This window comes from Tamandua tetradactyla, chromosome 7 (genome assembly GCF_023851605.1).
Source record: "Tamandua tetradactyla isolate mTamTet1 chromosome 7, mTamTet1.pri, whole genome shotgun sequence".
NCBI lineage: Eukaryota > Metazoa > Chordata > Mammalia > Pilosa > Myrmecophagidae > Tamandua > Tamandua tetradactyla.
The window spans coordinates 60,021,527-60,041,042 of NC_135333.1; the positions used below are offsets into that span (position 1 = coordinate 60,021,527).

At 37.2% G+C, this 19,516-nt stretch overlaps 1 long non-coding RNA gene and 1 pseudogene across 1 annotated transcript in view; one reads left to right on the forward strand and one right to left on the reverse strand.

The window, feature by feature from the left end:
• Window positions 1–7,472, reverse strand: part of LOC143691286 (uncharacterized) — a 153,330-nt gene extending 145,858 nt beyond the window's left edge. Inside the window, exons 1-2 of the long non-coding RNA XR_013179443.1 lie at window positions 7,394–7,472; window positions 2,473–2,530 (exon numbers count right to left, since the gene is read on the reverse strand). This is a non-coding gene — a long non-coding RNA (uncharacterized LOC143691286). The remainder of the gene's footprint in view (window positions 1–2,472; window positions 2,531–7,393) is intronic.
• A 2,000-nt stretch (window positions 7,473–9,472) lies between these two features.
• On the forward strand, window positions 9,473–15,137 carry LOC143690463 (pumilio homolog 3 pseudogene; annotated as a pseudogene).
• The last annotated feature ends 4,379 nt before the right edge of the window (window positions 15,138–19,516 follow it).

Below are 19,516 nucleotides of genomic sequence, written 5' to 3' on the forward strand. Positions count from 1 at the left end.
AGATGCAGACCAACCCAATCAGGATGGGTCTTAATCCTTTATAAGCAGAATGAAAGTCAGACAGAGAGAGAAATTTATAGGAAGCAAGAAGCTTAGGTTCAACAGAAACTGGAAGAGAAGGGAGAGGCCAGGAGATATTGCCATGTGACAAAGGAGACTAAGACCAAGGATAACCAGTAGCCAGCCCCAGAATGCCAGTCATTGGAAAGAAAGCAGCACCTTGATGACACCTTGATTTGAACTTTCTCTTAGCCTCAAAACTGTGAGATAATAAATTCCCATTGTTTAAGCCAACCCATTGCATAGTATATGCTTGACCAGGCAAGAAAACTAAAATATACACATACATATGTAATAAAACAGATTTTTAGTTTAAAAAGCTCAATGTTGTTCTAGTTTGCTAGCTGTCGGAATGCAACACACCAGAGATGGATTGGCTTTTAATAAAAGGGGATTTATTTTGTTGGTTCTTCAGAGGAAAGGAAGCTAACTTTCCGCTGAGGTTCTTTCTTACGTGGAAGGCACAGGATGATCTCTGCTGGTCTTCTCTCCAGGCCCCTGGGTTCCAACAACTTTCCCCAGGGTGACTTCTTTCTGCATCTCCAAAGGCCTGGACTGAGCTGCTGGCGCTGAGATGAGGAATGCCGAGCTGCTTAGCAGTGCTACGTTGCAATCTCTCATTTAAGCACCAACCAATTAAGTCAAACATCACTCATGGCAGCAGACACACCTCCTAGCTGACTGCAGATGTAATTGGCAACAGATGAGGTTCACGTACCGTTGGCTTATGTCCGCAGCAACAAGACTAGGTATGCTCACCTGGCCAAGTTGACAACTGAATCTAACTAACACAAATGTCAAATACAAGGTCCAAATTAAAGTGGAGGTTTGCCACACATTTCTTCCTGGACAGGCCCCAGAAAAGTTAAATATACAGGTATAACCAGTGTCCATGAGGGTATACAACTTTTATCACAAACAGCTGGAGGTAAACCTGGACAAGCCAGACTCAAATACAAGCCTGGCTGAGGTCAGGTAAGCTATTCCCTCAACTAACCTAGACTCCCCTCTTCCTGGTCTGAGCACCCTTCTTCCTTCATTAATAATTTCCAAGTTTCTGACTTAATTTCAATGATAGTTTTTTTTGTTTTTGTTTTTGTTTTTGTTTTTTAGTTTTCAAAGTACTCTTCAACAAGTAGTTACAGGACAGATCCCAGAGTTTGTCATGGGCTACCACACCATCATGAATGACTGTCCTTTTTTACTCCCTGACAAAATACCAAAGAAGGAGCAGGTTGAGTGGGATAGGAAGAATATGACTTCAACAGTTTAGAGGATGATGAATGGTATGTTCCTAGAAGACATTCAAGTAGAGATGCTGAGTTAGCAGACAGTTATATTGGTCTGGAGCTTAGAGATATAGACTTTAGAGTCATTGTTTTATAGATGGTACTTAAATTCACAGAGCTGCATTAATTCTCCTAAGGTAAGTTCATCGAATGAAAATAAACAGAGAAGACAAGTCAACCCTTAAGCATCAGGCAGAAGATACACTGGTAAAGGAGACTGAAAAGAGTTGCCAGATGACTAGGGAGAAAATAAGGAGGGTGTGTGTTGGAAAAGCCAAAGAAAGAAGGTCAAAAAGTCTAACTGGTTACAGGGTTGATCCTGCTGACAGGCCAAGTAGTTCTATCAGGGACTAAAAAGAGCCTTGGATTTAGTGATGAGAATCTCTGGAGTCTTAACAGGAACAGTTAAAGATGGTGAGAACCCAGCAAGAGTAGGAGGCGATGAAGGGACACATTATAAGCAACCCAAGTGTCTACCAGCGAATGAATGGATAAACAAAATGTAATATATGCACACAATAGAGTATTATTCTGCCATAAAAAAGAATGAAGTTTTGATACACACTGTAACATGGATGAAACTTGAAGACATCAGGTTGAATAAAATAAGTCAGACACAAAAGGACGAATACAGTATGACCTCACTGACATGAAATAACAAGAATTAAGCAAATTCATGAACTCAGAGTCTAGAATATAGGCTACCAGGGGTCAGAGAAGGGTAAGGAATAGGGAATTAAAGCTTAAAATGTAGAGTCAGTTAGAGACAATGGAAACATTTTGGTAAAGGATGGTGGTTTTAGTAGCACAACCTAGTGAACATAACTAACAGCACTGATTTATATATTTGAATATGGTTAAAAGGGATAATTTTAGGTTGTATATATGTCACTAGAATACACTTTTTTAAAACATCTGTGGAAATGCACAGCACAGTGAGCCCCATGTTAAACCATGGACTATAGTTAATAGTACATGTGTTTTCATGCACCACACCAATGCCAGGTGTTAAAAATAGAGCACTTTATGGGGACTCTGTATTTTATGCATGATTTTTCTGTAAACCTACAACTTCTCCTATATAAATAGATTGATTCCCCTACTTATCTTTCCGGAGTCTTACAAGTCTGGGGAATACGACAATCCTCCATCCCAATCTGCCGCAACCAATTGTCATATTCCTAGAAGAAAGAAAGAAGGCAGGATATAAAGGCTCTTCAGTAGACTTTGTCCTCTTGGAAGATAGGGTTGAAAAATTAACCAGGAAATAATTTATTTTTCTCACTATCATGCACTTGATTCATGTCAAGATATCCATTTTTTAATTCTATAGATTACATCCTTATTGTATCTTTAGTATAAACCTAACTGTATTATATACATTACGGATATGATGTATCTATATGCTGCAATTGGATATATTTTCTGGATAAATTCCATATTTCCATATCAGCCTCAGACCTGTCCTGAAAAATGAATGATTTCCATAAGAACATAAAAAACAAGTTTTTTTTCTTTCCCTAATACTTAAAATTGTGTTTGACCATTTTGACTTTGATTATGCTGTGTAATTTAACCTACAACTCTAACAATGGCATAGCAGAGAAGGGTTAAAAATAAAAATGCAGTGGCAGTCAAACATCAACTCGTCTTGCAAGTTTTGCAATGTCAAGATGAAAGGGTAGATTACTAAATAGGAATCTTTTCCGTGTCTATTGGATAATTGCCTCTGATTTTACTTGTGCTGTGAAGTTGAGCATTTTCCTGTTCTGGGCTAGACCTGTCCTAGATATCCACCTATAGGTAAGCCCCAAAGAGAATAATTCTCTACTGCCAGGAATTCTCACTCTCTCGGTACAGGACTATTCCCTGTAACTCAGCTGTAAATTATAATGCATGCATTCTTGGTCTTTTATGTGATTACATTGAGTGCTCTGCCACTTATTGCCTCTAATCTGATATTCTTTTCTAAATTTATTTAATTTCTTTGTATGCATAAAGAATTTATAAATATATAATTTTAAATAAATGCACAAATGCAAACATAACACATGCTTTTTAGTTGGAGGTTTTTCTTTTAATGGGGGTAGTAACCTTCCATCCTCTTTTCTACTCTTCACTCTTATCAGCAACTCCCCACAACAATTCTTGTTAACAGCTTAAATGCACTTTCCATCTGCTCTCCATGCTTATGTATGCTTAAATAGATACACATTCATATATATACTTACATATGTATTAACACAACACATAGAAATTAATTGGTTTTGGTTTAACAACACTGGATCCCAATGCATGCCTTTCTGCATCAAGAATATGGAAATGCCTCTAGTATAATATAGGGTCAATGCACCGTAATTATTCAAAGTTTCACCCACAGGCGAGTGCTCATTTGGCTCCCAGTGCTGGTACTAAACAAGGCTATGTAAAACATCCTTATAAATGTAACATTACAGGAGCTTTTATTTCTGTGGGACCCTGATTTATGGGTTAAAGGTGTATGGAATTTTAGCTTCAATGATTGTTATTAGATGGTTTTTCAAGAGCAACATCACATTTCTGGCAGCAGTAGATGTTACACTCTTGCCCACAGTAGATAATAAATGACCCATTTAAAATGTTGCCATTTAGGTGGCTATAAAGTGAAATTTCTTCATTACTTTAATTTGCTTTTCCTTAATTACTACTAAATCTAAACATCCTCTATTATCTTTGTGGACATTTAGATCTGTTCTTCTGTAAAACTTTCTTCATAACTTCAGTCGATCCCTGAGAAGAAGAAACTTGAATTTTTAGCATGTTATTATTTTGATACAGCCCTGAATTCTATTAGTAGTATTTTTATTTAGAATTATGCATCTAAGTTGGTGTTTGATTGAGCTATGGGTTTTTCTCTCCCTTTTTTGGTATCATTTAATAGGTTTTGTTGTCAAAGTTATGCTGGCTCATAAAATGAGTTGGCAGCTTTCCATATTTTTCCCACAAACTGGAGAATTTTAAATAAATTTGAAATAACTTGTCAGTAAAGTAGTGGTTCTCAAATCTGTTGGTCTCAGAAGCCCTTTATACCCTTCAAAGTTATTGAGAATCTCAAAAAGCTTTTGTTTACATATGTTGTATCTATTGATATGTACCGTAATAATAATAGTAAACCTTTTATGAATGGTCACAATATTTTCCAACACTCAAATCATTTAGGAAGAAGAGTGGTATTGGTCTACATTTTTGTAAATTTCTTTAATGACTATCTTTATAAAATACCACCAGATAGTCAAATTTGTGTCTGCATTCAAACTGTTGTCATATCCACATCATGTAAACCTCTGTAAACTCCACTGCACACTTATGAGAGAATAGAACTGAAAAAGGAAAGTCACATTATTGTATTATAAATACAATAATAGTCTTTACTGTATTTATTTACTGTATATAGTAAATATACAGTATATTTACTGTATATGTATATAAAAAGACTGTATATAGTCTTTACTGTACGAACTCCCAAAAGGACTTCAGGGAGCTCTGTGGGTCACTGGAGCACAACTATGAAAACCATTGCTTTAAAGTTTAGATGAAACCAGCATCCTAGAGGCTTTGGCCACTAGAGAGTTTGTCACTCCAATATTTGAAATTAGAGACACATGTAATAGTACATATAAGTAGCCCAAGAAAAGCCAAATGGTGGGTAAAGGCAACACAATACATTTTAATTTACAATACATTTTAACCACAGTTTAAATACATGATTTAAATTACTTATGGGAAAGAAAGATTGCAGTAGAGAAGTAGGTTAAGAGAGTTCATGAGGGAAGCCTGATTTTGACACAGTAGGGAGCTGATTTTGAGCCAGCTTCCTTGGTATGATGCTTTACCTTAAGGAAGCTCTGATTAAGTGGGGCAGTGTTAATTAAGATCATAGTTATCTTGGAGCTTGTGTGGAATATGCAAGGACCCATTGGAAAAATACCAATGGATACTGGCTCAGCTTTCATAGCACCCCCATCAGTCAACCAATTATTTTAACCTTGGAATAGAGTATATAATTGAATCATCATAATTCAGTTGCTCAACCCGTGATCAATAATTTTATCCAGAGAGATGGTAGTAATACTGGGAGCCCCTAATGAGAAAGGAGTTAGCATTTCTCTTATAAAATCTATACACACAAAGAATTTTCTTGATCTCTAAACCCATTTCCTTGCTAGGAAAACCATAAGGATAGGAGCATGGGTTGCAAGAAAAGAGGGAAACAAAATGCTGCAAGAGAAGGTATGGGTGATATTCAAGGCAGTTTTGGTGAACTTCACAAAGATGCCAAAAGTTAGGTCTCACCTTGTCAGAGAATCACCTAATAAAGGCTTTTTAATACAATTTTATTGAAATGTATTATATACTCACTTACCATATAATCATCCAAACTGTACAATCAGTGGTTCTCAGTATCATCACATAGCTATGCATTTGTCATCACAAATGAATTTTGAATATTTTCATTACTCCAAAAAAACAAAAATCAGAATAAACGTAAAAATAAAAGTGAAAAAGAACACTTTTTCAAAAATCCCATGCCCCCTTCCCCCCCATTATTATTTATTTATTGTCTTTTTTCTTACTCATCTATCCATATACTAGATAAAGGAGGTGTCCATTGGTAGGCTTTCACAATCACACAGTGACACTTTAAAAGCTCTATAGTTATTCAATCATCTTCAAGAATCATGGCTATTCAATTACAGTTCAATAGTTTCAGATATTTCCCTCTAGCTGCTCCAATACCCCAAAAGTAAGAAGGGATATCTATACACTGCATAAGAATGACCTCAAGAATGACCTCTTGGCTTTATCTGAAATCTTTCAGCCACTGAAACTTTATTTTGTCTCATGTCTCTTCCCACTTTTGGTCAAGAAGGCTTTCTCACTCCCACAATGCCAGGACCGGACTCATCCCCTGGAGTCATGTTCCACATAGTGGGGGAGGGCAGTGAGCTCGTCTGTGGAGTTGCTTAGACAGAGAGGCCACATGTGAGCTGTTGAGGTTCTCTGGGGGTGATTCTTAGGCATAACCCCAAAGAGGCTTAGCTTCTCCCTTCCAGGAATAAGTTTCATAAGGGCAAGCCCCAAATCAAGGGCCTGGCCCATCAAATTGTCAGTCCCCAATGATTGTGAGAATATCAGGTCTTCCCTAGGTGGGGAAGTTTAATATTTCCACTTTTATCCCCAGTCCATTAAGAGGACTTTGCAAATACTTTTTAATCTTTAGTCCATATTGCTCTAGGATATATTGGGGTATCCCACCAACCTGTACAAAACAACAAGATCTCATTCCTTATTCAAGGTTCCATGTAATTACAGTGTTTGAATAAGCTGGCCATATAAGTTAGATTAGATAGTGTATGTGTCAGTTTGAATCTGTTGTGTACCCCACAAAAGCCATGTCCTTTAATCCTCCCTCAATATCGCTCTTTGGGTTCTTTTTTATTGTTTCCATGGAGAGGTGACCCATCCAATTGTAGGCAGTAACTTTTGATCAAATGGTTTTCATGGAGATGTGACTCCACGCATCCAAGATGAGGTTGCTAGTGGAGCCCTTTAAGAGGGAACCATTCGGGGGAAAAGCTTCAGAGCTACCAGAACCAACAAAGCCAAAAGAACTGACAGAGCACTGGGAAAGCCATTGAAGAAAACCCCTGGAGAAAAAGCTAGGAGACATTTCCATGTGCCTTTCCAGCTGAGAGAGAAACCCTGAACATCCTCAACCTTCTTAAATCAAGGTATTTTCCCTGGATGCCTTTATTTGGACATTTTTATAGGGTTCCCTTAATTTTCACAGCCTTAGAATTGTAAACTTACAACTTAATAAATTCCCCTTTTAAAAAGTCACTCCATTTCTGGTATATCACATTCCAGAAGCTTACAAACTAGAATAGTGTTTTACCAAAAATATAAATTGTGCACCAAACAAATATCTTCTCCCTTGGTCTCACACAGAAGTTGAAGCTTTAACATGCAGTCACTATCATACTTTACCCTTTAGTTTGCTTTACCTTAGTCCTCCATTCATATCTCTAATTGAAGTCTGATTACTTTTTCAGTGTTTTAACCAGTTGCTGTATGAGATAATGCTGACTTCATAGTTGCAGAACTCTAGCTCTGGGTTTCAGATGTCACATAGATACCCAAAGTTTCAAGGAACAACCACATTAGACACAAAGAGCTCAGCATCTCAGAATTTAGAAATAGCTGTAAGAGCTTACAATCTAGGACCCTTACAATAGACCTTCACCTGATAATTTCTCAAACTCAATTCTCAGAGTTTACATGTTATATTTAGTCCATAGCAGTGAGGCATAATAATATCTGTCTTTTCATTTCTCTTGTATCATTCAACATACTGTCCTCAAAGATCACGCACCTAGATGCATGCCTCACAACTTCATTCCTTCTTACAGTCACTCAATAGTCTGTTGTGTGTATACACCACAGTTCCCCCTTTCATTCCTCAGTCAAAATACCCTTTGGTCACTTCCATCATTGCAAATCACGAACACTGTCACCATAAGCACCAGAGTGCAAATGTCCATTTGTGTCCCCACAATGTATACTTCTTCCAAGTATACACCTAACTACAGGCTTACAGGATCATATGGCAACCCTGCCCTTAGCCTCCTGTGGAGCCAGCACACTGCCCTCCAGAGGGGCTGTACCTCTCTACTTCCCTACCAACAGTAAATACTTACGTCTCTCTCTCCACATTTTTTCCAGCATTTGTATCTCTCTGTTCATTTTTAAACAGTCTTATTCCCACATCATACATCCAACTTAAATTTTTAAAAATCCAGGTTCCAGGTATGATCATATAGCCATGGTTTCACCACCACAATCCATATGAGAACTTAACAAAGCCTTTTGACAGCTAGTTAGAGTATATTCAAAGAGTTTTTGTGCCTGGAATGGAGTAGTATCTTCAATTATTTGCCCCTAGTTCCACAGCCCATTAAACTTTACCAATTAAAACATGGAAATCAATTTTTCTTGACTATCTAAACATTGATTAAAATTTTGAAAAATCAAATTATCTCAAATGATTTGTACTGATTTAAAAATTTATATAGTTGATGAATCAAACTGCAGATAAAACATGTAAATATAATGATTATACAATATAGTGCTATATCAACACCTAACCCTTATACAAAAGACCATCACTTAAGGTTTTTTTTGTTTGTTTTTTTAACATGGCCAGGCACCGGGAATCGAACCCGGGTCCTCTGGCATGGCAGGCGAGCATTCTTGTCTGCTGAGCCACCGTGACCTGCCCAACACTTAAGGTTTTAACAAATTTTTTCATAATTTCAAGCTCAGGTTTTATATCTTCCCAGGGATATGAGGATCATATTCTAGTGCTTTCCTCGCATTTCAATAATCTTACCAGATTATAAAGTAAAAGAGTACCTTCAAAGATCAGCCCAAATTGCTGCATTTACATGACTGATTCTTACTAAGTCCCAAGCATGGTTGCTGTTCCCAAAATGATCCACATTCAAGTCACTAATTGGAAGACTGACCTCTCTTTTTTAACAAAACTTTACTTTCTACACCATTTTTTTAATGTGCCCGCCATTAACATCTATCCCTTAAATTATAGGTTTTAGCTTCTTTGCAACCTGGTGTCTTCTGAATTGCATGCCTTTTAGAGTTTCCACTTAACAGTGTTACATAACCACAATATTTAAGTAATTCTCATCCAAGCTGTTGAAACCTCCATCTACTTGTATAATGTGACTGATGATCAGAGATCTTAACTTTTATTTCGTATGACTCCAAATGGGATCAATATCTCCTATACTTAGTACACTTGTTGCCAACTATACTTAGCACAGTCCTGTAATTGGCACACTTTGAGAACTTCTTGGGTTACCCTCAATTTCTGCTTGTAAAAGTAGAGAGAAGGGATCCAGGTGGATGATGATGGTGACATAGGATACTCCAGAGTGCTGTTCTCCCACAGAATCTCAGAAAAACTAGCAAAACCTGGCAGAGCCATCTTCCTCAAAACTCTGGAAGACAGTCAAAGGATTGAAGTAATGGTGTGAGGTCAAAATCAAGAAAACACAGCTTAAAATATGATAGGAGAAGCTTGTGGCATTCTTGCTGGCCCCTCCCCCAGGCAGTACAGTGCAGAACCATCCCCATCCTGTTCCAGAGGGAACAGAGTAACACCTATGTTATGTCCATGCCTATCTATCAGATGTCATCCTGAAAGACTGAACCCAAAATTCATCTGGAGCTCACCCTCCCAGAACTTGCTCTGTAGGCAGAAGCAGATTCTAGATAGCTGAGGTAGGGTAAGAAACAATGAAGTCAAACTGATCTAGGGCAAAGAATTATCTGCTTTATGGCATACAATAGAGCATCTTGGAGGGGGAGAAATTCTATTACCTACATTCCTAAGGCTGGGAGCAATCAGGAGCCCAGACAAGAAGTAAGTTCAGAAAAGACAGAAAGGAGACTGGGCTTCACTTTTGCCCCAGCTGATCTTCTTGATAGGAGGGATGCACCCTGAAGAATACCAGCCAACTCAAAGCAAGTTGCAAACACTGTGAAAGGTATTTTGGGCACAGGTTTGTTAGCTTTTGTTATCTCCCAAAATGCAAGGAAATCTCTGTCATATCACTAGTTGGATACAAACTTTAGGAAGAAATAGCTCAGGGATTGATTAAATCTTGGAATGAATACATCAAATATTAAAATGTACAGGAATCAACAAAATATTACAAGACAAAAAAATAAACAAGAAGAAATACAAGTCATCAAAATGGTGTTATAAGATATCCCCTGGAAAAGTCTTTCCTCAGAATTGTTGTGGGACGCACCAAAAGAGAGACCACACAAGTCAAAGCAATTTGCAAGCCAGTTAGGAGTCTTTATTAGCCGGCGGGGGACTGCCTCAGAAACTCAAGAAGGAGGAATCAGAGAGCAGCCCGGAGGAGTTCTCCAGGGGGGCTTATAGAGGTAAAAACCACAAGCGTATCCACAGAAGCAGGAAAAAAGACATTATCTTTTTGAGCCACATCTTGGTTTGCAGCTGTAAGCAAGCAATCTTATCTACAGAAGCAGAGAAATGCCATTTGCTCTTGCACAATACATCCCATTCTTTTAGTTTCTTAACAATAATTATTGTTCAATTTTTAACTCTTGGGAACTTCCCGCCCTGGATCTTGTGACTCCGGATACCTTCTTCTTGCTAGGGACTGATTTATTGCCTGATTCATTGCTCCTGACCCCCCACAAGAATCAATGAATAATGAGACACATCCCACTTTTTGGAATTCTGAAGGACTATAGAGACTGGAGAAGAAATTGATTTAAAGAAAAAGAAAAATGATCATCAAGATCAGATAGAAGAGTTTTGTCACAGACCCATCACTTCATTCTGTGCTACTCAGGAGTCTACAGAGGGAGCACATCCCAGGTCCCTCCTCCCACTCATGCACATTATAGAGCCACTCACAGCAATCGTAGAACCCCATGGATTTCCAAGCACAAGGAACCAAGTCCGCAGAGACCTAGGGCAGAACACAAGCAGCTGAGGTGTGGGGCAACAAACATTCCCCAGGGTAAAAAGAGAGTGAGGGAGCGTACACTACAGAACTGTTGGCAAGAGGTGCACACACTCAATCCAGTCTTAGTATGCTAGACCAACTAAAATGTAAAACAGACTTTTCTGGATTAACCCACCTTTCTGAATAGACCGTATCTGGGTCCTTGGGGCAGGATACCCTAATGGGGAAGAAACTGAAGGCAGAGCCCTCTGAAAAAAATAAAAGGAGGAAAACTGAAATGCTATGAGTCAGGACAGGTCCAAGAACTGAAAAATGTCAGGAAAAGGGAGCACTGAATGAGGGATAGAAGATAAATCAAAGGGGCTGGGGAGAAAATTCTGTAAAAAAGAAACAGGGAAGATTAGGATTCATGGAGAAGGGACAGAGATAAGGAAGATTTTCCTGGACGTGAAACAATTGCACATACAAGTTAATCTTGGGACGGTGCGATGTTGCCTCAGTGACAGAATTCTCGCCTTCCATGCCAGAGACCCAGGTTCAATTTCCGGTGCCAGCCCATGTGAAAAAAGTTAATCTTAGAGAGGACCTAGAAGTGTGGCAAGGTGAGGAAGCTGCAACAGTAGAGCTGGGCCCCATGTGTGCCTTGGCCCCGTGTGTGCAAGTTATCATGGAAGTCAAGGGGGTAAATATTCACAGGAAAGGGTAAAAGGCATTACAAGAAAAAAGCAGATTTCATAAAAACAATGATTCTGTTCCTTCAAAGACATTCCCAAGGAAAGTTGCTAAGGAAGGTGGCCTTAAAATTGTATCTAAAACTTTGAGAAAGGTGCCACAAAACCTGAGGGGGAAAAGATGTGACACAGTTCAAGAACAAGCAGCAAGGAGAGAGATTTCAGAGTCGAGAGTTTATCCTGGAGGCTAATCTTATGCATTATACAGATATCCTTTTTTAGCTTATGGTGTATTGGAGTGGTTGGAGAGAAGTACCTGAAACTGTTGAGCTATTGATTCTTAAAGATCATTGTATAAAGATATAACTTTTACAATGTGGCTGTGTTATTGTGAAAATCCTGTGTCTGATTCTCCTTTCATCCAGGGTATGGATGGATGAGTAAAAAAATATGGATAAAAATAAATAAATAGCAGGGGGAACAAAGGGTAAAATAAATTGGATAGAGGGAAATACTAGCGGTCAATGAGAGGGCAGGGTAAGGGGTATGCTATGTAAGAGGTTTTTCTTTTTTCTCTTTATTTCTTTTTCTGGATCTTAAAAAATGATCATGGTGATGAATACACAGCTATGTGATGATATTATGAGCCAATGATTGTACCCTACGTATGAAATGTATCTGTGTGAAGATTTATCAATAAAAATATTTTCTTTTAAAATGTCAAAAGCAGTCATGTCTCTGGCAGAGTGACCAGGGATAAGCTTTCATTATGACACAGCTACTTTTTGGGGTTTTTGTGGTGCCTCATAAATTACATAAAGTTTTAAAGAGATTACCACTTGGATTGATCTAACTTGACAAATAATTTGGCAAATGTAGTTTAATCATATCTTGAATTCATTTCCAGATTTTTTTCCTCCAAATCATCTTGAATATATATTGTAGACCTACAGTCTTCTGGACCCAAGAACTGCAGGTCTCCAAGATTTGCACCCAGATTGGCTCCCAAGCTTTTGTAAATTAGGAAACCACGGTGAGAGAGAAAGTCTTCTGCCTGCTACATGTATGAAGACTCTGGGACTCAAACATGTTTTTAGCTCATGCATGGAGCATATGGTGTTAAGGATGTGGGCTCTGGAGCCAGACTGCCTGAGCTCTACTCTGGTTCTGCTACCTAGTATGTGACCTTGGGCAGGGTATTAACACCGTGTGCCTCAGTTTCCTCATCTGTAAAATGGGGGTAATAATCACATTTACTTCATAGAACTGGACAAAGAACAAATGAGCTAGTAGATGAAAAGTACATAGAATTGAGCTGGGTATGTGGTAAATGCTAAGTGAATTCATAAGGATCATCAACTCCATTTAGCACAAGGTCAGGTGTGGGAGGGTTAAGAGCGAGTGAAATTGTGAGTGTTGGTGATGGGACCGGGACAGCATCTCTTATAGTATCTTGTTCTTGTTTTAAGTTTGATTGAATTTCAGTCCACAAGGACAAAAAATGGAAAATTGAAAAGAGTTTGTGAAGCAAAAACTTGAACTTAACCTTTTTTTGAGTTGTGGACCCCTTTGGCAGTCTAGTAAAAGCCCTAGTCTCCTTTTCAGAACAATGTTTTTAAATGCAGAAAGTAAAATATATAAGATTGCAAACTAGACCAAAGTATAGTTATTAAAATATTTTTAAAAGCTAAAAAGAAAAAGAAGAAGAAGAAGCAAGGAGACAAAGTACCAAAGAACAAATTCCAACAAGGAAATAAATTCAACAAGAGAAAATTCCAGCCACACAGTAAAAGTGATGAATCAGCAGCCAAGAAACCCAAAAACAATGATTTCAAAAAGAAGAAAATAGCTGAAGCAGAACAGGCAACTCAGTGATAAAAACAACTATGATATTGGTATTCAGGCCAAACAGATTTGGGAGATCCTAAGAAGAAAAGGCTGTGAAAAAGAAAAAAGGAATAAAGTTGATGAATGATTTGCAGAAGTTGATTCAAGGGGAAATTAAAACTATTGCATTTGCCCATGATTCAACACGTGTCATTCAGTGTTACATTCAGTATGGTAATGAAGAGCAGAGAAAAGAGGCTTTTGAAGAATTGTGAGATAATTTGGTTGAATTAAGTAAAGCCAAATATTCCAGAAATATTGTTAAGAAATTTATCACATATAGAAGCAAACCACAATTTGCAGAGATAATCAAAAGTTTTAGAGGGCAAGTGAGGAAGGTGCTATGACATGCAGAAGCATAGGCCACCGTGGAGTATGCCTATAAGGACAAAGCTACTTTGGAGCAGAGGAACAGGTTGACAGAGGAAATCAATGGGAATATATTTCAGCTTTATAAGTCAGTAAATCAACCAACCCTGGTAAAAGTATTCGAGGTACAGCCAGAACAACTAGAGCTTATTATGGATTATACGAAACAGATTCCAACTCCAGTGGCCCAAAAGGAAGCTGTTCTTAAGTACTCATTGGTTCATAAAATATTCTTGGACTTTTTTACTTATGCACCCCATAACTTGGATTAGAAATTATAAAAGCTATCCGAGAAGTGGTGGTATACCTGGCACATACACACGATGGTAACTGAGTGGCCATACACTGCCTCTGGCAGGGCACACCAAAGGACAGGAAACTGATTGTGAAAACAATGAAAGCTTAGGTTGAAAAAGTGGCTAATGGTGAGAACTCCCATTTGGTTTTACTGGCATCATTTGATTATACTGATGATACTAAACTTGTGAAGCAGATCATATATCAGAAATTCTCAGTTCTTTGCCTAACATAGTAAATGACAAACATGGAAGGAAAGTCCTGTTGTATTTACTGAGCCCCAGAGACCATTCACATACCATTTGAGAAATTATTGATGTTCTGCAGAAAGGAAATGGAAATGCACACAGCAAGAAAGACACAGTTCTGCCAGTGAAAACCATTTCCTCAGGCTTGTTAAGCTACCTGCAAGGATCTGCCCAAGAGATGGTACTAGATAAGTCTGCATGTGTATTGGTGACCGCCGTTGGGGGTCTGCCATTGGAGACATCCAGCCTGCCATGAATGCAATTGCCAGTGTGGCAGTGGCAGAACTGCATTCTGGTGGCAAGGACAGGGAGCTTCATATTGCAGAACATCCTGCCAAACAACTAATTCTGAAGTGGTTAATAGAGCAAGATGAAAAGATCAGAGAAAATGGAAGAGAAGATTGTTCTGCAAAAACACTTATAGAGCATGTTAGTATGAAAAACCTGAAGTCCTGCACTAATGTGAATTGAGGTGCCATTATTCTTTCTAGTCTTCTCCAGAGTTCTGATCAAGAAGTTGCAAACAAAATTAAAGCTGAACTGAGAAGCCTCATTCTTACATTGGAAAAAAAAATCAGCAAAGGAATAGAAACTACTAACAGTATAGATGGAAAATGGTTAAGAACACGAGGGAACTATTTTTCTTTTTCTGCTATGTTTTCCCAATGTGGAAAAGAACAATTAGAATTCATCTTTCTGGCAATTTGGTTCTCTGTATATGTGTTTATTCTTTGTGTACAAATATATTTATAAACCAGTTTCTAATTGTTCTTTTCCACATTGGGAAAACATAACAGAAACGGGGCAAGAATCAGGTGCAGAGGAGCTGAAAAAATCTGAACAGTACAACACAGACTATTCTAAACTTCCAGAATATGTTGGACCAAACATCAAAGAGAAACTTAACACAAAGCCAATCAACAGTAAAACCCTAGACAAGAGGGAGAAACTGACATTCAGAGTTAACACATCAAAAGAATCAGATGCCCAGACTTCAGCAAAATGTGACAAGCCATAATAAGAAACAAGAAGATATGGCCCAATCAAGGGAACAAATTACAACTTCTAAGGAGATGCAGAATTTGGAACAACTAATAAGAGAATGGCAGATAAATCTTTTAATCAATTCAAGGAGACGAAGGAAAATATGAATGTAGAGATAAATGATATTAAGATAATGTGTAGCATACAGAAGAATTTGAAAGTTTAAAATGAAACATAACAGAAAGCATGGGGATAACTGAACCAAAATGAAAATTAAAAATACAGTGGAGGACCACAAAAGCAGATTTGAACAGAAGGAAAAAAATCAGTGAACTACAAGAAAGGAAAACCAAAACTAAAAACAGACAGAAGGGACAAGAAAAAAGTAGAAAATTTGATCAGTGTCCCCGGGATTTGAGTGACAGCCTAAAATACACATGTCCATGGCTGTCATAGAAAGAGTATAGAAGGGAAAAGGGGCAGAAAGAATATTTGAGGAAATAATGGCTGAAAACTTCCCAACCCTTATGAAAGACATAAATATACATGTCCAATATATTCCAAACAGAATAAACCCATAATAGACCTACTCAGAGACCCACAATAATCAAAATGCCAAATTCAAGAGATAAAGAGAGAATTCTGAAAGCAGCAAGAGGAAAGCAGTTCATCAAATTCAAGGATCCTCAATAAGATCTAAGTGCCAATTTATCATCAGAACCCACAGAGATGAGAAGGAAATGGTAAGATATCCTTAAGGTACTGAAAGGCAAAAACTGTCAGCCAAAAAATCCTTCATCCAGAAAAGAAACTGTACTTTAAAAATTAGGGAGAGCTTAAAATATTCACAGATAAACAGAAACTGAGAGAATTCATCAACAAAAGACCAACCCTACAATAATTACTAAAAGGAGTTCCACAGGTTAAAAGGAAAAGATAGGAGAGAGTGGCTTGAAAAACTGTAAAGAAATGAAAATCTTCAATAAAGGTAATTAAATAGGTAATTGCAAAATAGCACTGTATCCTCAAAATATGACTCTACTCAAAATAAAATTGAAGAAGAAAAAAAGCATATTTTTTGACAATGAATATGCAAAATACAAAGAAATAATGTGGGACAAAAGCAACATAAAGGGGGAGACAGAGGGATATAGGAGCAGAGAACACGTATGTTATTGAACTAAGGTCAGTATCTTTTCAAATTATTATGTATATTAGTTAGGGTTCTCTAGAGAAACAGAATCAGCAGGGAACACTTGCAAATATAAAATTTATAAAAGTATCTCACGTGACCGTGGGAACATAGAGTCCAAAATCCACAGGGCAGGCTGTGAAGCTGACAATTCCAATGGAGGGTCTGGATGAACTCCACAGGAGAGGCTCATCAGCCGAGACAGGCAGAGCCTGTCTCTTCTGAATCCCCCTTAAAAGGCCTTCATTGATTAGATTAAGCATCACTCATCACAGAAGACACTCCCCTTTGGCTGATTACAAATGGAATCAGCTGTGGACGTGACTGACATGATCATGATTTAATTCTATGAAATATTCTCATTGCAACAGACAAGCCAGCACTTGCCCAACCAGACAAACAGGTACCACCACTTGGCCAAGTTGACACATGAACCTGACCATGACCATATGTTTAGACATACATTGTGTACTAAACACCCCATGGTAACTACAAAAAAGTATCTTAAAAATATACAGAAACAGAAATGAGTATAGGATCAGTCAGATATATCACAAAAGATCCACTATAGAGAAAAAGAATTGTAATAAAGGAAAAGAGAGTCAAAAAGATATGACATAAAAACTAAAGGACAAAATGACTGAAGTACAGCCTTTATATTAATAACACAATGTTAATGGATTAAAGCCCTCAATCAAAAGATGCAGATTTGCAGAGTGCATAAAAAAAATATGATCCAACCATATGTTGTTTAAAAGAGACTCACCTTAGACCCCAAAACACAAATAGGTTGAAAGTGAAAAGATGGGATAAGATAATCCAAAATAGTAACCAAAAGAGAGATGAGATAGCTATACTAATACTGGACAAAATAGATTTAAGTCAAAAGCTGTTATAAGATACAAAGAAGAACACTAAATATAAATAAAAGGGTCAATCCACCAATAAGAGATAACAAACATAAATACTTATACACCTAATCAAGGTGCAAACAAATGCAAGAAGAAAACACTGGCAAAACTGAAGGGAGAAACAGACACATCTACAATAATAGTTAGAGACATCAAGGTACCACTCTAATAAATAGATAGGACATCTAAACAGAAGATCAATAAGGAAACAGAGAAAATGAATAATATAATAAAAGGAACTAGATCTAACAGACATACACAGAATGTTGTACCCAAAAATAGCAGATTATATATACTTCTCAAGGGCCCATGGATCATTTTCCTAGATCACATGTTGAATGACAAAGTAAGCCTCAATAAATTTTAAAAGATTTAAATTACCAAAGCACTTTCTATGACTGTTATAGAATGAAGCTGGAAATCAATAACAGGCAGAGAGCTGGAAAATCCACATATACATGGAAGTTAAATAACATATTCTTAAACAACCAGTGGCTCAAAGAAGAAATACAAGAGAAATCCATAAATATCTTGTGACTAATTAAAATGAGAACACAACAAAACAAAGTTTATGGGATGCAGGAAGGTCAGTGCTGGAGGAACTACAAAATGAGCAGAAAACTAATCCCAAAGCAAGCAGAAAGAAAAAGAAGGAAAGAAATAAGGCTGTAGGGAAGAAATAAATAAAATTGAGAATTAAAAAAAATAATAGAGACCTGCCATGCCAGAGACCCTGGTTCGATTCCCAGTGCCTGCCCATGCAAAAATAATAATAATGATAATAATAATAGTGAGAATTAACAAAACCAACCAAAGAAGGTTCTTTGAGAGGATAAAAAAATTGACAAACCCTTAGCTAGACTGGCAAAGGAAAAAGAGAGAAGATGTAAATATATAAAATCAGATATAAGAGGGGGGATATTACTACTGACACCACAAAAATAAGGAACATAAGAGAATACTATGAAAAACTTATGCCAACAGATTAGACAGCCAGGATAAAATAGGCAAATTCCAAGAAACAAATGAACAACCTACACTGACTTGAGAAGAAATAGAAGATATCAACAAACCAATTACAAGTAAAGATTGCATCAGTCATCTAAAACTTTCCTACAATAAAACTCAAGGACCAGGTGACTTCATAGAGAATTCTATCAACCATTTCAAAAAGAATTAATATGAGTCTGATTCAAATTATTCTAAAAAATTGAAGAGGAGAGAACACTACCTAACTCATTCCACGAAGCCAACATCACCATAATACCAAAGTCAGATAAAGTTATTAGAAGCAAATAAAATTACACCAATGTTTCTAATGAATATACATGCAAAACTCACAACAACATACTTGCAAATCGAATTCAATGGTACATTAAAAGAATTATACACCATGATCAAATAAGTTTTATACCAGATATGCAAGGGTGGTTCAACACAAGAAAATCAATTAATGTAATACACCATATTTACAAATCAAAGGGAGAAAACTACATGAGTGTCTCAATTAATGCAGAAAAGGCTTTTTAAAAAATCCAGCATCATTTCTTTATTTAAAAAGAACACTTTATAGTGAGAAGAAAATCCACTATAAGTGGGAAAAACCCACATGAACACTGTACTCAATGACGAAAGATTGAAAGCCTTCCCTCTAAGATCTGGAACAGAAGTATGCCCACTGTCACCACTGATATGCAACATTGTGCTATAAGTTCTAGCTAGAGCAGTTAAGCAAAAAAATAAAAATAAAGGAATAAAAGGTACCCAAATTGGAAAGTAAAATGTAAAACTGACTATTTGCACATGACATGATCCTATATACAGAAAGACCAAAAAAATCTACAACAAAGTGATGAGTGCTAATAAATGAGTTGGATATAAACTTGTGCTGGTTGAAAGAATTATGTACCCTAGAAAAGCCATGTTTTAATCCTGATCTATCTTTTAAGATGTTTCTTTTAATCTCTATTCTGTACTGTAGTTTGGAAATTTGATAAGATTATCTCCACAGAGATGTGACACACCTAATTGTGGGGATTAACCTT